A 19367-nucleotide genomic window follows, 5' to 3' on the forward strand; every position below is an offset into this window, starting at 1 on the left:
CAATGATTAAATGTTCCAGTCGGAATTTGAACTTGCTTCTCTCAGGCTCCAGTAGCTTCAAAAATTGGAAGATACCTCATTTTTCCATTGAGACTTCGGTTTCTCACCGTGGTTGGCAACATTGTGAATTCTCAAATGGGAGGGGTTACCATTAATTTCTATTAATACTTTATATGTTGCCAATACCCTTTTGAATCATCTTTTCCTTTTTTTTTCCTTGCGGAGGCATGCGGCTTACAGTCTTTTTCCTTTCCTTGATTTTACCCGTGGCGGTTACTTTCAACTGTGGCACAGCAACTTTTATTTATTTATTTATTTTTTTTTAATATTTTTAATTTTTTTTTAATTTTTATTTATTTATGATAGTTACAGAGAGAGAGAGAGGCAGAGACACAGGCAGAGGGAGAAGCAGGCTCCATGCACCGGGCGCCCGACGTGGGATTCGATCCCGGGTCTCCAGGATCGCGCCCTGGGCCAAAGGCAGGCGCCAAACCGCTGCGCCACCCAGGGATCCCCCCACAGCAACTTTTAAAGTCAGAATTCAGGGGCACCTGAGTAGCTCATTGGTTGAGGATCTGCCTTTGGCTCAGGTGGTGATTCCAGGTCCTGGAAGCGAGTCCCAGCCAAGCAGAGAGGAACCTGCTTCTCCCTCTGCCTATGTCTCTGCCTCTCTATGTATGTGTCTCATGAATAAATATGTAAAATCCTAAAACAAAAAAAAAAAAAAAAAGGAATTCAGCTCCTTAGTGGTTCTGAGTGAATTTCTCTTACTGCATATTCTCTAGGGTCATTTTTCTTCCTGAAGACTCAGCGTATTTGTATGTCAGTAGCATTTCTTCTGGCCCTGCACCAGGTGCTTAGCTGTAGCCTCTTCTTACACACATGCCAGGATAGAGTGCTCCTGAGGTAGTCTGTGCCTTTTCGGAAAGCTCTTATTTGCTCATTCACTCATTCATTCATTCATTCATTCAATTATTTATTGAGAGCTGAGAGCTGTTGCCAAGCACTGAGCTAGGAACTGGAGATATTTTGGAAAGTGTAAATAGCAGCTTCTCCATAAGGCTGAGCCAAATTCTACATCCCTTGATTTTCCGCCTGTTGCTAGCACTTCCACCCCCTGGAGCAACTGAACAACGTCAATTTCTGGTCCTCTCCGCAACCCTTCCTAACTTGAAGATGGTGTCTGGATGCTTGTGTAAGGTTTATTTTTCCTACAAGCTTTCCTTGTAAAGATACTACTTTCTTTAATATTGTAAGATGACTCAAAGGTGTTAAAAGAAAAAGTGGTCTTATTTACTTTCCTGGAGCCTTAGTTTCTGTGAAATGAGGGTAATTGTTTTTGTTTTGTTTTTTTTTTAATTTTTATTTATTTATGATAGTCACAGAGAGAGAGAGAGGCAGAGACACAGGCAGAGGGAGAAGCAGGCTCCATGCACCGGGAGCCCGATGTGGGATTCGATCCCGGGTCTCCAGGATTGCGCCCTGGGCCAAAGGCAGGCGCCAAACCGCTGCGCCACCCAGGGATCCCAAATGAGGGTAATTGTATACAGTAGTGGTTGGAAATCTGAAATACTGTGTTGCTTGTCTGAAAAAGACCAAGGGTGTGTATTAGTATTTGTTGATAACATTAAAAGGATGTATTTATTTATTTATTTATTTATTTATTTATTTATTTATTTATTTATGAGAAGGAGAGAGAATGAGTAGGAGAGGAACAGAGGGGAAGAGACAAGTGGACTCTGTGCTGAATGCAGAGCCTGAGGTCAGGTTTAATCCCAGGACCCTGAGATTATGACCTGAGCTGAAATCAAGGGTCAGATGCCTAACGGACTGAGCCACCCAGGCACCCCAATAACACTAAATAACTTTAACCCTATGCATATATGTACCAGGTACTCTTCTAAATGTTTCACATTTATTAACTCATTTACTCTCATAACAAGTCTATAGGGGTGGGTACTATAATTAGTCCCATCTTACAGATAGGGAAATGGAGGCCCAGAGAGCTGAAGTAACTCACCCAACGTCACACAGCTAGTAGGTGCTATTGCTGAGACTTGATTTGAAACAATGTGGCTCAGAATCCCTGTTTATATGCCTCTGGTTGGTAGCTATTTTTATATCAGAGAGACAGAGAGGGACAAGACTCAAAAGGTTCAGAAGGCGAAGAGGAGCTTACAGAATTGAACTTAGAGCCTGATCTCTGACCTGTGGCATCATCTACTGCTTTATTATTATTTTTTTAAGATTTTATGTATTTATTCATGAGAGACACACAGAAAGAGGAAGAGGCAGAGGGAGAAGCAGGCTCCCTGCTAGGAGCCCGATGCGGGATTCGACCCCAGGACCCAGGATCAGGATCTGAGCCAAAGGCAGATACACAATCACTGAGCCCCCCAGGCACCCCTCACCTATTGCTTTAAATACTATCCTACAGTTTGGAATTCAGTCTCTCAGGCTCACGCTGTGGGGCTTCCTCTTCCTCTTCAGCAGCGTCCCATCTATTCAGCCTCCTACTCACGTATGCTGCTTCCCTCTGCCCCTCCTTATGTGGATCTTGCCAGAAGATACTGGTATTTTATTTGTGCATAGTATCCACCCCAAACTTAGTGGCTTAAAATAACAGCAATTTCATTGACTGGTGGTTCTGAAATCTGGATTGAGCCCAGCTGGGCAGTTCCTCTGCTGTTCTTGCCTGGGGTCACTCCTACGTCTGCACTTCCTTGGTAGGGCAGGTGGGGCTGAATCCCACTGGGATACTGAAATGGCTGGGTCTTCTTTCTCACTCTGTCTAAGGTCCTCTTTCCTCACACATGGTCTCTCTGTTTTGAGAAGGGAAGGCACCACACTCTGCACATGTGGTTTCTACAGCAAAGTAGCCAGATTTTATCACAGTGACTCAGGGCTTCCAAAGACATAAAAGTGAGAGCTACCTGGCCTTCTTAAAACTGTTGCTTATTGGGGTGCCTGGGGGGCAGTAATCAAGTAATCAAGATTACTTGAGACACAGGACAAATACTGTCTGATTCCACTTACATGAGGCACCTAGGGTAATCAAATTCATAAAGACAAAACGTAGAATGGTGATCACCAGGGCTGGGGCGGCAGGTGGTGATTACTGTTTAATAGATACAGAGTTTCAGGTTGGAAGATGAAAAAGTTGTAAAGGTGGATGGTGGGGGTGGTTGCACAATATGAAGATATTTAACACCACTGAATCTTACACTTTAAAAATGGCTAAAATGGGGGACTAAATTGGAAGGCTGTGATTTCAAATGAGAAAGAGAAAAGAGGTTTCATTCCTATTTACCTAATAGATTTCGGAGGCTGATCACAAAAGAAATGTTTCTTCTCTCTCTGAAAAGACTTTCAGAGTTTCAGCTATATCAGAATTGCTTATGTTGTATTTTAAAGCAAGTATCCAGAGAGTCTAACTGGAAACATAGAGTCTTCAGGACAAGCTGATGAAGTGTGAGAATGAGGTTAGTTGGATGCAAGGACATAAAGAGAGAAAAGATGGTTTTGTAGACGCTCAGCTGTATCCCAGCGGAGGAAGGTCACTAATATTCTGTAATGTTATTGCACTCGGTCAACGAAGGGGAAAATTCTTGTAAGACTTTTAATTAAGGTGAGGATGGCAAACAGCATATCAACACCTTCCTGGAGAAGCATTCGTCACCTGGAGAATCATTTCCATGCCCGTATACTAAATGTAGCCTGGAACAAGTGTTAACAGGAAAATGAAATTTAGGGGCGCCTGGGTGGCTCAGTCCATTAAGCATCTGCCTTCAGCTCAGGTCATGATCCCGGGGTCCTGGGATGGAGTCCTATGTCGGGCTCTCTGCTCAGTGGGGAGCCTGCTTCTCACTCTCTTGTTCCCCCTGCCTGTGCTCTCTCTCTGCCAAATAAATAAATAAAATATTAAAAAAAAGAAAAATGAAATGTGAAAATGATCTGTTCAGACTCTCATAGAATGAAACACTGCAGGAGTTAATTTCCAATAGCCTGCGGGGGCCGAACAGAGAGGGAAAGAGTGGCTGGTAGTCAAGGGAGTTTCTGCCTTTAAAGAGTTTGGAAGCAGCAGCACTAAAATGCTGAAGGCAGAGCTGTACAAGTTCTTTCCAGATCTTGGTATCTGGTCCTCTCCCCTCTCCTGAAGGGCTCTGTGGACTCCTTTGTCATCTACACAGCAGGCTGTGTCGCTCTGCAAACCTTATGCTAGAACCTTAGGATTTATTTATGTTTATTTATTTATTTTTAAAGATTTTATTTATTTATTCATTAGAGACACACACACACACACAGACAGAGAGACAGAGAGAGAGACAGAGACAGGCAGAGGGAGAAGCAGGCTCCATGCAGGGAGCCCAACGTGGGACTCGATCCCTGAACTCCAGGATCACACCCTGAGATGAAAGCAGAGCTTAACCGCTGAGCCATCCAGGCATCCTAGCCCTTAGGATTTAAAAACAAATGAGGCTTGGGGTGCCTGACTGGCTCAGTCAGATGAACATGAGATCTTGATCTCAGGGCGGTAAGTTCCGAGTCCTACATGGGGTGAAAAGATTACTAAAAATGATAAATAAGCTTTAGTAAATAAATAAATACAGAGTTCCATCTTGAATCTGATTCTTCAGGTGTCCAGTCCAACAGCTGCAAGGAAGGGGGCAGGATGGGGATGGCTGGGGTTAAGACTTACCTAATCATCTGGGTGCAGTGCTAGGAGGGGTGTAACAGGTGTGTGGAGCCATCGGAGCTGAGGGGAGGCTGTAGCTAGAATGTTCACAAAGAGAGGCACATTTGATCTAATTCTCGGGGGATAAAAGGACAGTGGTAAGTGTGGTAAAGGATGGGTCAGCCAGGGAGCAGATGGGGAGGATTGGTGTTTCAGAGCAAAGGGACACGCCTACAGAGCCAGAGAGGTTGAAAGAACAGGCATGTTTGGAATGTAGCTGTTGTTTTTCACCATTAAAAAGAAGTTTCTAGCTTCCTTTTGCTATGTTCCTTGTATGTTTCTCATGGCCTTCACCTCCAGCCTGGATCTTACAGCACTCAGCTTCTAATCCCCACCAAAAAAGTCCTTGTGAATGTAACCTGAAAGAAGATTCTAATTTAGTCAATCATGGGAGGCTAAGGAAGAGATGGCCAGAGTTACCAATGACATGGTGTGCTGAGCACTTATGAGGTGTGTGGCTAAGCCCCTTATAGCATTTTCATAGCTAACTCTCATAACAGTTGCATGGGCTAGGTACTATCATTCATTCATTCATTCGTTCATTTGATCCCCAAAGTGGGGCTCGAACTTACAACCCTGAGATCAAGAGTCATATGCTCTATTAACTGAGCCAGCTGGGTGCCCCTAATCCATTTTTAAATGAAGTTGCAGCACAGACAGGCTGGACATCTTGTCTGAAGTTAGACTGCCAGTGAGCTATGGACTGTGGTTGTGACCCAGGCAATCTGACTGAAGGGCCTCCACTCTTAGCCAATGTGCTATCCTGCCTCAAGACTGAGCACTACCACCACCAGGATGACAAACAAAAAGGCATCAGATGAGCCTCTCCCTCATCCCGGGGCTTTCCCTCCTCGTACGGAAAGGACAGAGCAACAGTGAGGGTGTCACCTACTGAGGGAGTAGGTGACATGGAGGTATGTACCAGATTGGCCTTCACGGGAGGATATGCTGCCCAGCCCTGAGGGTTATCCATAGCCAGCCCTCTCCATGCCTAGGCTGCTGAGCCGCCTTGCCCGAGGTCATGCCACTTCCCAGGATGCACCATATCCGATGACTAATTCGGGAGGCTCTGTAAAGGTCTGGCCATCTGGGGGCAATTATTCGGGAAGGGCCATGGCTGTAGCGCCTCCATGAGAGGCGGGCTGAGCCTGTAGCTGGGTTCGCATCGCAGCTCAACTTTTCCCTCTGTCCCATCCTGCTTCCTGCCCCTCCCTCCAAAGGTGTTGACCTCATGGACATTTTTTAATGAACATCTTGCCACTCTGTCTCAGAGCCTGCTTCCCTGGGAACCCGATCCATGACAACATCAATTCCATTGACCAGAGAGGTCTGTGGCCACTCACTTTGTTTTGTAGCCAGTGTAACTTCCATTCACATTACAGATCTTCCTCAACTCATGATGGGGTTACATCTGGATAAACCCACAATAAGTTGAAAAAGCCTTAAAGTCAAAAATGTGTTTAGTGCACCTAACCTACCGAACATCATAGCTTAGCCTAGCCCAGCTTAAACGTGCTCAGAACACTCACATTGCCCTACAGTTGGGCCACGCCATCTCACACAAAGCCTATTTTATAATAAAGTGTTGGTATCTCATGGAATGTATTGAATACTGTGCTGGAAGTGAAAAACAGAATGGTTGTCTGGGTGCAGAATGGTTGTGAGTGTATTGGTTGCTGACCCTTGTGATCGCTGGGCTGACCAGGAGCTACGGCTCCCTGTCACTGCCTGGCATCGTGAAAGAGTCTCTCACCACATATGGCCAGACTAGGAAAAGGTCCAAATTCAAAATTTGAAGTATAGTGTCTACCGAATGCATTTTACATTCTCATCCTTGAAAGTTGAACAATTAAGTCAAACCATCGGAAGTTGGGGACTGCCTGTAGTTTCAAAACCATCTGTCTTATTCGAAGAAACTTCGATTTTTTTCTGTTTCCTGATAAATACCCAGGAACAAAAATTTATAAAATTCTCAAAGGTCAGCCGCACAAGGACTCAATGCCCCCCTTTTTGTATCCATAGACTTACTTTTTTAATTTAAAAAAATTTTAAAAGATTTTATTTTTAAGTAATCCCTACACCCAGCTTGGGGCTTGAACTCTTAACCCTGAGATCAAGAGTCGCATGCTCTACTGACTGAGCCAGCCAGGCACCCTACAGTGGGCTTTATTTAGAGCAGTTTTAGGTTCAAAACAATATTGAGCAGAAGGTGGGGAGGCACCTATAAACCCCTGCCCACCCTGGCCTCTGGGTACAGCGTCCTCAGACATCCATGTCCATTTCCTTAGATTTTGGCAATAGGTATAGGTTATGGAAGTAGGACGTTGTTAAAACCAAAACTTTCATAAAATAGTTTGTGATTTTTTAATTGTTATTTTTAATATTTGAATGGTTGGCAGACTTGATAGGCTCCTGCTGTACAGTAGGCTCTCTAGACTTTCTGAGTCCCGGTGTCCCCACGGCCACAATTGGACTAACAATCTTTGGGAGGAATGAATTAGATAACATGTTCAAACTCCAAGCAAGGGGCCTGGCACTTAATATTCAGAAAATGGGCATTTTAATGTAAAGTTGGCACTGCACAAGCCATAGCATGTATGTGTTTTCCATGGCTCCTATAACACATCACCACAAACTTGGTGGCTTAACACAGTAGAAATACATTCTCTCATGTTCCTGGACCGGATGCATGCTGGAAGTCTGGAATCATTGAGTGGGCAGGACTCTTCCACCCCCCCACCCCCAACCCCCACTCCCTACCCCTGCCCCCGGCCCCCGGCCCCCAGCCCCTCTTCCAGCTTTTGGTGGTTGCTGGCACTCCTTGGTTGTGGCCACATCTGCTTGCATGCTCAGGTTGCCTTCAGGTCTGCCTCCCTTTTATAAGGATACAAGTGATCGCACTTTTTTTTTTTTTTTTTTTTTTTAGTGATCGCACTTAAGGCCCGCTCTGATAACCCAGGATAATTTCCCCAACTCAAGATCTTTAATTTAATCTCTGCAAAGACCCTGTTTCCATATAAAAGAACACTTCCAGGTTCTAGTGATTAGGATCTGAAATTTTTTGGGGGTGGGGTGGGGCTATTTTCCATCTTACCACACAGAGTGACACATTTCCTATTCTGTCTTTATAAGGCATGATCCTAAGCATTTCACCTTTGATCACGAAAATAATCCTTTGTTCCTTCCAGTTTGTCATTCAAAACCATTTTCTTTCTTTCTTTCTTTCTTTCTTTCTTTCTTTCTTTCTTTCTTTCTTTCTTTCTTTCTTTCTTTCTTTCTTTCTTCTTCTTTCTTTTTTATTTTCTAAGCAATTTTTTAAAAAAGATTTTATTTATTTATTCATGAGAGACAGAGAGAGAGAGAGAGAGGCAGAAACACAGGCAGAGGGAGAAGCAGGCTTCATGCAGGGAACCGTGGGACTCAATCCCGGGTCTCCAGGATCACGCCTGGGCTGAAGGTGGCGCTAAACCGCTGAGCCACCCGGGCTGCCCTGTCTTCTTCCTTTAAAAAGATTTTATTTATTTATTTATTTATTTATTTATTTATTTATTTATTTATTTATTTATTTATTTATTTAATTTATTGAGAGAGAGAGAGAGAGAGAGCGAGCGAGCGCGCGCATGAGCTAGGGGAGAGGCAGATGCAGACTCCCTGGACCCTGGGACATGACCTGAGGCAAGGCAGATGCTTAAATGACTAAACCACCCAGGTGCCCCGTGCCCCCCTTTAAAAGGGTTTTTATTTGAGAGGAGCAGGTTGGAGGGGCAGAGGGATAGGGAGCAGCAGGCTCCCCGCTGGGCTGGGAGACTGACATGGACATGGGGCTCGATCCTAGGACCCTGGGACCAGGACCTGCGCTGAGGGCACCCTTAACCAAATGAGCCACCAAGGCACCTGTATCTGCTTCATTTCAAGAATCCTCCTTCCGCTCCCAGAGGGTCAGTGGCTCCCAAAGTGGGGTAGTTTCATTAAGGTTTCAGCACTGGATATTGTTGCTATTTTGGAGGCAATCTTTCCGAAGTTTTAATGAATTTGAGGATGCAGCACCGTTTCTCAAACTTACACATTCCAGGCACCTGTGATTCAGCCAGGTCTTGTGAAGTTTGGGAATCGGGAATCTTATCAGCCAAGATTTGGAAACTTCGAGCACCAAACTCGTGGAAACAGGGAATTCCCCTTCCCGCCTGTTGGGTATGTCACGGTTACATGACTAAGGTTCTATTAAAAGGGTTGGGGGGGGGGGGGTAGGCTGGAAAGAGCAACTCTGAAAAATGAACACTCGTATCTGTACAGTATTCGCTGGGAGAGAGAGTTCCCTTGCGGGACAACTTCCAATTCCGAAAGAACCGGAGGATGACGACCGCCTGGATTTGGCAGTCCTGCTGCTGTCACTAGCTGGGGACCTCGTGGGTCTGACTGATCGAGCCCCGGCCGCGCCCTCAGCGGAGCCAAGGCTTCGGGGGGGGGGGGGGGGGGGAGCAGCTCCAGCGAGGGGCGGGGCGGCGGCGGCTGGGCTGCTCCGGCCGGGGAGCGAGGGTCCATGGAAGGTTCGCGGGCTTGGGGGAGGGGGCGGGGGGGCGGGGGAGGGGCTTGCTCAGCGCCACTCCCGCGAGCAGCAGCCACTCCGGAGTGGGGCGGCCGAGGGGCGTGGGGCAACCTGGCGGTATTTATTCCGGCTGGAGCGCGGGGGGCCGGGCCGCTCCGAGCTGCCGAGGAGCTGTCCCGAGTCCGAGAGCCGGCTGGCTCCCCGGGAAGGGCTAAGAACCCAGCGCGCCGGCTTGGCCAGGTGGGGGCGGCCGTGGTGCGCTGGCCGGACGCGCGGAACGTTTTCGGGAGTTCCTGGAAGTGGCTTTGGGGGTGATGCGGCTCAGGGTCTGGCTCCCGCGGCAGCGATGAGGGCGCAGTTGAAGGCGCAGTGTCCAGCTCAGGCCGGGGGTGCCGGGGCGCAGTCGGGCTCCGCCGGCGGCCACGGGGGCGCAGTGTCCAGCTCGGCCGAGGAGCGGCGGGGGCGCAGTGTCAGGCTCGGCCCGCACAGGAGGGCGGGGAGCAGGCTCCCCCGGGGGTGAGGGCGGCTCGTCGTCGGGCTCGGCCGCGAGGTGCTGGCGGCCGCACGGGGCCGCGGCGGGGGGCGCTGGACGCCGGGTCCCGGGCTGCGGCGGAGCGCGCGGCGGGAGGAGCCCAGCGCGGCCGCCGCCTCCTCCGGCCGCAGGCTCCTCCTCTGCCCCCGCCTCCTCCGCGTCGTCCGCCCGCCCAATCGGCAGCCCTCGGCCCAGCAGAGCCGGGCCGCTTGTCTGGCCCGCGGAGGCTGAGCGCGACCGGAGCGAGGGGAAGCCGCGGCGCCCGCCGACCGGGAAAGCGCGACTCCGGGGCCGCGATCCGCCCCGCCCCGCGCCGCCGCCGCCGCCGCCGCCGCCGCCGTCGCGGGGCCGAGGCTCCCTTGCTCCGGAGGGGAAGGAGCGGAGAGCGCGGCGCGGCTGCTCCGGGAGCGAGCGCGCCGAGGCCCCGGCCCCCGAGGCTGGCGGCCGGAGGCGGGGGCGGAGGCGGGGGAAGTGCGCGTCATTCCCGGCGGAGAGCGCCTGCCTCACCTCCAGGCACGGGCTGCGGCTGCCAGTTGCAGGCGAGCGGCGGCGGCGGCGGCGGCGGCGGCGGCGGCGGCGGCGGCGGCGGCTCCGGGGCTCCCCGGCCATGGAGAGAGGATCCGGACCCGGGGACGCCAGGAGCTCGGCTCCGTCTCGTTGGACCGCGGTGTAGGCACCTGGAGTAGCCGACGCTAAGCGGGGAGGGGAAGGTAAGCGGAGGGGTTCCCCGCGCCCCGCCTCCCCAGCTGCCCGCGGGGGCCCCGCGCCCCGTCCGGCTCCCGGCGGCCTGGCATCGAGGCATTTCTGCTGAAAGGGCAAACCTCCTCCCGCCGCCGAAGCGCCCCGCCGCTCCCCCCCCCCCCCCGCGCTCCGCCTCCCCGGGCCCCTCTCCCCTCGGATCGGGCGTAACCGGACTCCCCCCGGGCCAACCCCTCCGTAAGAGACGGTCTGGGGGGCCACGGCTTGACCTCTTTCTCTCCGTCTCTCTTTTCATTACGTTCCCGGACGGGGAGGGAAACAATGGACCTTTGAAAGTCGGTGTGAACAGCCTCAAACTTTCCGGAGAGGGTTGGGGTGGGGGACAAACCCCACAGGAAGCCGGCCGCGCTGGAAGGTTGGTGCAACGTCCACCGCGGAGCCTCGGCGGCAGTGCGCGCGGGCGCGCCGGGGTGACCTTTGTCTCTTTCCTATTCCCTCCGGGTTGGCGAACCCCTCACCCCTTGCCCGGCTTTGTGTTAGTAGAAGTCGAGCGCGGGCGGGGCGGGGGGGGGGCGGTTAAGATCGCTTGCAGCTCTCTTTACAGCTGGGGATGGCCTTACCCCTGGACCCCACTCCCAGCTTTACTCTGCAGGGTTGGGAGGTCCTGGCAAAGTCGGGGGTCCCGCTCCCTGAGGATCCCGGAGCTGAGTAGTTGATGCCCGGTGCGACATCCTTTGCAATAAAACCAAGGTCCTCATGTCCCTGGATGCTCTCTGCTGACCGTCGTCGCCAGACCTCGCTGTGGAGCAGAAACCACTCACTTAAATTCTCTGCATAAGGTTAGGAAAACAGCCTGTGATCTCCTTTCATCAGCCGTCGGGGTTGGAAGGGAGTGCTTAATAAGGTTAACTTTCATCCACTCGCTGGCTTGTGTCCACTCTCCTTGATGCACTGTGACAGTGTGAGGCGTTGTTGCATAATTGCATGTGTGCAGCGCGTGCAGATGTTTTTGGGAGCCCTTTACCAGGACAAAATGAGGATCTCGAGGAAGTGGGGGGACGCAGAGATTTCACCTGAGCCGAGGGAGGCCTCAGACCTCGGGGCAGCCAGACGGAACTACCTGTTGGAAGTGGCTCTGTGTTAGAAATGCATTTGAAATATTTAGCCTTCTGGGTCTTTGGTGGGCAAAAATGGAGCTATTGATCTTTGACCTTTGAAGGAAGCTTGCTATTTTCAAAATTGGTCTGGGCTTCACGCTCTGGTTGTGTGCCTTTGATTAGCTATTCAAAGGGCTCCTTTAGGTTTGCATTTCTATGCAAAGCAGAAGAAAATGAACCAGGTATTTCTGCCTACTAGACACTGGGTCGGACCTTATGGGGTCGTATCCTTAACGTTACTCCCCTGGTTTCTGTGTTCCTGGACTATAGGCTCAGAGTGTGCCGGGGGTGGAACTGGAAGTCTGCTTCTGGCTTTCAGTTCATTCCACCTGATGCTGTTTTATCTGATGAGTGTGTGTTTAAGCTCAGAAAATTAAGAAGTGAAGGTTAGAAGTGAATTTTGAGTCATCACCTACCTGTTCTGCTTCAACAGTCTGTGAACGAAGCTGAGGAGTGTGCAGACAGAGGAGTGTCTGGACAGGGGGGTCGAGAATCTGTGAACTCTAACCCTGTGCTTGTTTAGCTTTTCTTTGTCACAGGGAATTGTTTGAGTAAAGTCTCCTTTGTTGGTGAAAATCTGTAGATTTTCAGAAGTCTCAGATTTCACAACGGGAAGCTGGAATGGGACAACACCTCATTCGTGTTCTAATGAACCTCCTCTAGCCTGTTCCCAGGCTACCTTGGGAATGGAGAGAAGACAGACTAAGGAATTAAAGTCGTGGGCCATTTCCGAAGTTGAAAGGTTGCTGCTTACCAGCTCTGCACGCCTGGGCCCCATTCTGAATTTGAGAATGATAGGATGAACCACAGCAGTGCAGAAAGAGAACATTGAAATGATTATTATTAAATACTTAGTTTTGGATTCCCATGGAGTACTGGCTGTCAAAGTGTACTCTGTAAAGTGTCATAAACTAGGAGTCTTGCATCATCCACCCACCCACCCACCCTGCATTCGACTAACAATTCTTATTCACCTCTTTTGTGTTAGGCACTTAGGAAGCAATCTGAATGCCCACCGTGTGCTGTGGTAGGCAGAGGGAGTTGGATGGAGTGGTTCAGGCTTGGGCAGTCACAGGGAGCCAAGATAATCAGTGGTGGCTTCCATCTTTAAGGAAAGATGAGATGGTCTCTGCTGTTGAAAGGAATGAGCCTAGGCTGGGAGAAAAGGAAACGAACAATTAGAAGGCCCAGTAAGTGTGTAAGTGTTTGGAGCATCATGCATAGAATGCTTTAAGGATCCAAAGGAGGACAAGACTGGGAATGCGGGGGTGGGGGGGGTGGGGGGTGAGGAAGTAATTTAGTGAAAAATAAAGTTTTCTAAATCAGACATAGTAGAGACTGAACACTGGTGTTTGGTATTGGCAGTACCTTTTTTTTTTTTTTTAAGATTTTATTTATTTATTCATGAGAGACACAGAGAGAGGCAGAGACACAGGCAGAGGGAAAAGTAGGCTCCTTGCGGGGGGGCCCGATGTGGGACTCGATCCCAGGACTCCAGGATCACCAGGACTCCAGGATCACGCCCTGAGCCAAAGGCAGACACTCAACCACTGAGCCACCCAGGCATCCCATTGGCGGTACCATTTTGAAATGTAAAGATTGGAGTACTTGAAGTCAGAAGGGAGTTTAAAACGAGGCTCTGACATTTGCTAACCGTTTGCTGCTGGCCAAATCTCTCAATTCTTTACACGCTGTTTGTTCATCTGTAAAATGAGTCTAAGCATACTTTATTGAATTCTTTGATGACTTAATTTGCCGTGTATATAATAAAGTGCCACACAAACTAGTGCTGTTTGGTATCGAAAGGTACTTTGAAAATAGGTTCTTTTTAGAGCTTTTTAGCTCTAAATCATACCTAAGTCCAACTGATCTCAGGGACAGATTTCTGTTTTGCTGACCCTTTCCAGGGTGTTCTGAATCTCAGCTTGAGGGCAGTTTTTCAGACGTTAGGCTGGTTATTGTCATATGGCATTCCTCAACTTGTCCAGACATCTTCCCATCCCCAGCCACAGGAAATCTTTTCATTGCATTTGGGTTGTGAGCACTAATTAGAAGGATGGGCTGGCTCGTATAGTACCTCAATTGAGAGGGGCTTGTCTGGGTCTGTACTATAACTGCCATGGTCTTTCCCCTCCCTCCCAAGTCAAGCTAGCCCTTCTGCTTTCCCCTGTCCTAACAAGATGAATATGGAAAAGTGAAAAGGAAGGAAAAGCCATGCATCTGTGTTTTTTGAGACCATGAAAATGGCCTTTACTGGTTTTCTCCATCTGTAAAGAGGTGTAGTTTTCAGTGACGCCCCCAGCAAGAACAGTTGTTGCCTGGCTGAAACTTGAATCTATGAGCATTATTTGCTTGAATACACTTGCCTTCCTCCTGACTTAAAATGAACTTAAGCTCATCTGACATTTTAATAAATTGCCTTTTGATAGGAATCCATACTCACATATTTAAAGCTAGCGTGTTCAGTGTGACTGGGGGGGAGGGGGATGATACGAATGTAAATCAATTTTTAGGACACGTTGAATCCTAGCATGTAAGTTTGAAAGGGCTTTAAAAATAATACTAAGATGAGGAAGTTGAGACCCAGAGAGGCTAACTAATTAGGTAAGGTCATATAGTAAATTAATGGCTGAGCAGGGACAAGAACCCCTTTGTCCCTATTTCCAGTCAGAGTCCCCCCCCCCCCACTCTAACGTACCCTAATTTGTTCCTGTTTGGTTTTGTTAGCAATTTCGTTTAGTGTTTTAATGGTGAAATAATTTGCATTAGGGCTTAGGAAACCCATTGCACCCAACTTTAAAGCAGACACTCTATCTTTTCTCTTTGGGAGGATTTATACATGATATGATGCACACAGGGGGGTGCTGTGACATGTAACACATTTCTGGCAAATAGGGAACTAAGTATAAAAATAATGTTCCCTTTACTTGCATTTTCTGTAAATTGCACACAAATTTAAAATACCATAGAAGTGCACATTGTTTTTTAAAAGAGAAGCAAGTTCCTGGAAACATTATTCAGATTTGTGTCGTGAATCATAGGATAAAAGTATATTAGAAATATGTTGGTTGGCATGGACTTTTGTTTTCTTGTGCTTGCTTTGGGAAGCCATTAATGTTGGTTGTCAGGAACTATGTTCAGCAAATATTTTATTGCATTCCTAAGATGTGCAGGTCTCTGCGCTGGTTGCTGTGAGCAGAACAAAGATGAAAGAAGCATAGGGTCTTTATTAAAATGTCTCTTTAAAAAATATGGTATGGACTGGGATGCTGTGTATGACTTAACACACACAATTGCTATCTCCCATCAAATCAGCCCTTTGACCGATTAGGTAAATCTGCCTTGAAATTATTATTATTTGCCTAACCTTGTGGCCAGATTTGTAACATGACATTTATTCTCATTACGTGGTAACAAGTGGTAAACCTTTTATATTTATTTTATCAGGGCTGCATCTTCCTGGGGGACAGTAAGAAAAAATTGACAGCATTTGGACACTTTAATAATATTATGAAAAGTTTGCCTCAGAGAGCTTGTAGCAGTCCTGGCTTAAATACAGTATTTAGAATAGTGTGAACACTGCATAGACGTGTGATTAGAACATTATTGCCTGAAAGGATTGCAATTTAAGACAATCCATGCTGAGCTACGGAGAGAGGAATTGCCCTCATTGACTCTGAGTTTGATATAAGTATCTTAAAACATAAATATCCACCACAAGCCAGATGTCTTGGTCATATCTAATTATGAAGTCTCTCTGAAGAGTGAAATTGTTATTGATTTGGGAGCTCTTGCCTAATCACCGGCTTGTACTTGGGTACTGCCAACCTTCTGTTCTTCTAATGGTCCTCACTGAAAGCCCACTTCCCTGAAGAATGAATCGTTTTTTTTTTTCCTACATACGATGAGGTTGGAAAATTAATTATTAACATTTCAGGGAGTGGAAAGATGAAGTTTAGCCCGAGGACAAATGCCTGATTCCTGTTTCAGAAGGAATGAGAAAAATGAGTCATTGTTTTTATTGTGGCTTAAAAAAAAAAAAAAAAAAATATATATATATATATATATATATATATTGTTTTTTTAACGACCACCAGTGCCACCTCTCTCAAATCCTCTTCGCATGAGGATTTTAGAAATTCCATTTCCTTCACACAAAACCTGTGGCCTTAATTGTTCAGTGAGTACTTGACGACAGCCGTTCCCCTGCCACCCGAGGACATGCTCAGATAGAAACCAAGTGCTGGGAACGTGGAGAAGCTAGCAATTTGGTAGCAAGTGGGCTGTGTACAGAGGTGGAGCTGAGGAGGCCAAAAGGAAGATGGATCGTCTTTTCAGCACGGGCAGTGATGTCTTTTGATTAACACTGAGAGCTGCTTTCCCAAGTGCTTGAGCTCACTTCGCTGCCTGTCCTGTCCATGTGGTCACGCTTCATGATGTAGGGTCAGCTCGGGGCTGGCTGGTCCGGCTGCCCAGCTGCGCGTGGGCTGAGCTGGGCTTTCTCTCTCTCTCTCTCTCTCTCTCTCTTTTTTTTTTTTTTTTTTTAAGATTTTTATTTGTTTGAGAGATACACAGAGAGAGAGGCAGAGACACAGGCAGAGGGAGAAGCAGGCTCCATGTAGGGAGCCCGACACGGGACTCGATCCCGGCCAGGTCTCCAGGATCACGCCCTGGGCTGAAGGCGGCGCTAAACCGCTGAGCCACCCGGGATCCCCTGAGCCACCCGGGATCCCCTGAGCCACCCGGGATCCCCTGAGCTGGGCTTTCACTAAAGGATTGCTTCCCGCTAGTGCTCTCTGTTTGTGCTTAAGGCCCTGGAGCTCCTCCTGCGCCCCTCCCCCTGCCCCCGCCCCGCCTGCCCCGTTTGCCTGGTCCCCCCGCTGCTGGCTGGGTCTGTCCCTGCTCAGCTGGGCCAAGTCTAAGGCCCCTCCAGGGCTTGGTCGGTGCTCCTTTACAGGTGCTCCCTGCTGACTCCCTGGCACCATGGAGTTTTGATGAGCATCCAGCCTGGGGGAGGTGGAACGTGGTCCCTTCTGGAGGCTTCCCACGCCGCAGGACGTCAAGCACTGTCACTGTTTTTATTTTTGGCCAGGAACTCATCCGCAGGTGACACCGGGCCTGCCAGCCTTCCGGAGACTACGCTACAAGAGCCTTCTGTCCGTTTCCTCCCGTATTGGTCACGGGTAGACCGTGTGTTGTCATCGTCGTGGCAGAGTCCCGTGGTGGATTTTAGTTTACATGTGCGAAGGAAGCCGTTAGTGGTGGTCTGGTGGCACGTGTGTGGCTAAGTCGGTTTGCCAGGCCTTTAAAAAATTTAACTCTAGTCTGTTGGTAGAGATCTAATAAACTCAGGTGATCACTTCTTTGCTCCCCCACACCCCCGTGTCTTTGCCCCAACATGCATTGTACTTTGCACCTATCTCTTTATTTGGATCATCTCCTGACCCCCCAACACTGAGCTCTGAGCTCCTCGAAGGTCGAGATTGATTTGTTTGTGTGCTGCTGGGTCCCCGTCATCTAGCAGAGTCTTTGTCTGATAAGAGACATTCAAGCTGAGTGTGTTCCCTGTCGGGCAAGCCTTTACTCTCAGTGGTAAAAATTGTGTTAAAAATAGGCTGCACGTTAAAAAAAAAAAAAAAAAAAGGCTGCGCGTTGTAGGTAAAAGAAATAGTACATTTGGATTCCAGTCCTGGCCCTGCCATTAATAGAAACTTTGCTTTGATGCTGGATTGAGTGGCCCCCGATCACTTCAATCTGGGCATCTCATTATTCATCTGGAGTATTGCCTAGTTCGACAGGCGTGTCCAGACATACTCGCTGTAGGCTTTCTCCTGTCCTCGCGTTTTGATGTCTGTATCTCAAGAGATCGCGGACTTCTGGTGCATCTGTGCTTCCTTCTCAAACAGCTCTCCGTTGCCTTTTCTTTTCTTTTTCCTTTTTTTTTCCCCCCCTACTTCCAACATTTTAACTGCCATAACTTTCTTGGCTCTTTCTTCTGGAGAAGTAGTTTTCAAGCTTGGCCCCTGGCGCTCGGCAGAGAATGCAGCCCACAGGCAGCTCTGCCCTTTGCTGTAACCTTAATTAAATCAGCCTCCCTCAGGTCAGACGTTGGCTTTGGTTCTTTCTTCCGAAGGCCAGCTGCAAGGCTGATGACACGCCTGCATCTGCCATTGTGTGCCTCGCTGGCAGCCATCCGTCACTGTCAGCAGGTTGGGAGCCTCTGTGCCGCGTCCTCCCAGCCTGTGGGGAGCCAGGGCGAAGGGGGTGGTCTGAGGAGCTCTGGGAAGGAGGGGAGAAGAGAGGGTGGCTTCTCAATAGGAAGCCGTAGGAGCAAAAGCAATCTGAGGAATAAGAATCAGGAAAAGGATATAGGGGTGAAGAGCAGAGGACAACGGGCAGGTAAGATGACTCCCTTCTTTCTCCACTTTTCCAAGTTTTATTTATCCTTCTAGGTCTTTCCTCCCACCCAGGGGCCTACCGACTGTGCTTTTTTTTAAAAAAATTTTTTTTTTGACCGGGTAAGGAGTGTTAGATACTCTGCTTGTCAGCCTTGCTCCCCTGTTGGTCTGTGTGGGTCTGTGTTTTCTTTTTTCTTTTGCTTCTCTTTTGTTGCCCATGGTAATGTTCTTCGGCCTTTGAGCCCTGTCAGCCATCTTGGCTTTGGGGTCAAGCAGGGCTTTTCATGGAGATGCTTTTCATGGAGATGCTTAACAGATCTGAAAAAGGATTAATGAGTACGTTTGGTGTCAAGAAAATCAGACATCTGCCTCCTGTACCTTGCATGAATGAGAGGACTGTAAGAATGAAGTAAAAATATTTCTCAAAGGTCGCCTATATGACTCTGAGACGGGAAAGTGTTCGCTTGGTTTCCTTGGGGCAGGAGATATTATGAATAAAGCCTCTTTGTTCCGAGGGATCCATATTTAACAGGAGATTCCAATATAATTTTCGAGGATGCATCCACTTCAGCGAAATTGTAGCCGATTTGCTCATCTGAATTCCTTCACTACAGACACATATACTCAGTGTTTATTGTTTCATCATTTTCATCATAATCCAACTTGGATTTTTAGTTAAATTTTGTTTTCCAGGGATTTACTCTTTCCTGACTATAACTTTGTGGCAAAGAGAAGAATGCTTCACAAAAAGTGAATTTCTTTTTTTTTTTTTTTTTTTTAAGATTTTATTTATTTATTCATGAGAGACACATAGAGAGAGAGGCAGAGACAGAGGCAGTGGAAGAAGCAGGCTCCATGCAGGGAGCCCGACGTGGGACTTGATCCCTGGTCTCCAGGATCACGCCCTGGGCCGAAGGCAGGTGCTAAACTGCTGAGCCACCCAGGCTGCCCGAAAAGTGAATTTCTAAGCAGGAAAACAAAAATGTCTTCTGGCTTTAAATGATACTTATTCTGACTCAAATATTACTGACAAAAAAATCAGTTTTAGTCAATTTAGCCTTTTTTGGAGATTATAGGATTGACAAATTCCTTATAATTTCTCTGTATTATATCAATAGAGTTCATATGTATGGTGGGAGGAGGTAATGTGAACAATACATGGTGCTAGACCAGGAGTCTAGGTGTATTGGTGTTTATATGTAATAGAAGCTCCATTTGGGGGAGTATCATTCATCATATGTGTCTAAATTGACCAAGTGGAAGGAGAAGGTAGGGGAATAAAAATGAAGATTTCTCAGCC

General features: G+C 48.2%; 1 protein-coding gene across 3 annotated transcripts in view; it reads left to right on the forward strand.

The window, feature by feature from the left end:
* The first annotated feature begins 9385 nt into the window (after positions 1-9385).
* Positions 9386-19367, forward strand: part of CEMIP2 (cell migration inducing hyaluronidase 2) — a 78281-nt gene continuing 68299 nt past the window's right edge. The window contains exons 1-2 of one of the 3 annotated variants that reach the window (XM_025423317.3): positions 10774-10927; positions 11165-11351. The gene's annotated coding sequence lies outside the window, so the exon portion shown is untranslated. Of the gene's footprint in view, positions 9522-10382; positions 10524-10773; positions 10928-11164; positions 11352-19367 lie in introns of those variants that run through there. The other 2 variants (XM_025423318.3, XM_025423316.3) reach the window with 2 other exon arrangements.

Source organism: Canis lupus, chromosome 1 (assembly GCF_003254725.2).
Source record: "Canis lupus dingo isolate Sandy chromosome 1, ASM325472v2, whole genome shotgun sequence".
NCBI lineage: Eukaryota > Metazoa > Chordata > Mammalia > Carnivora > Canidae > Canis > Canis lupus.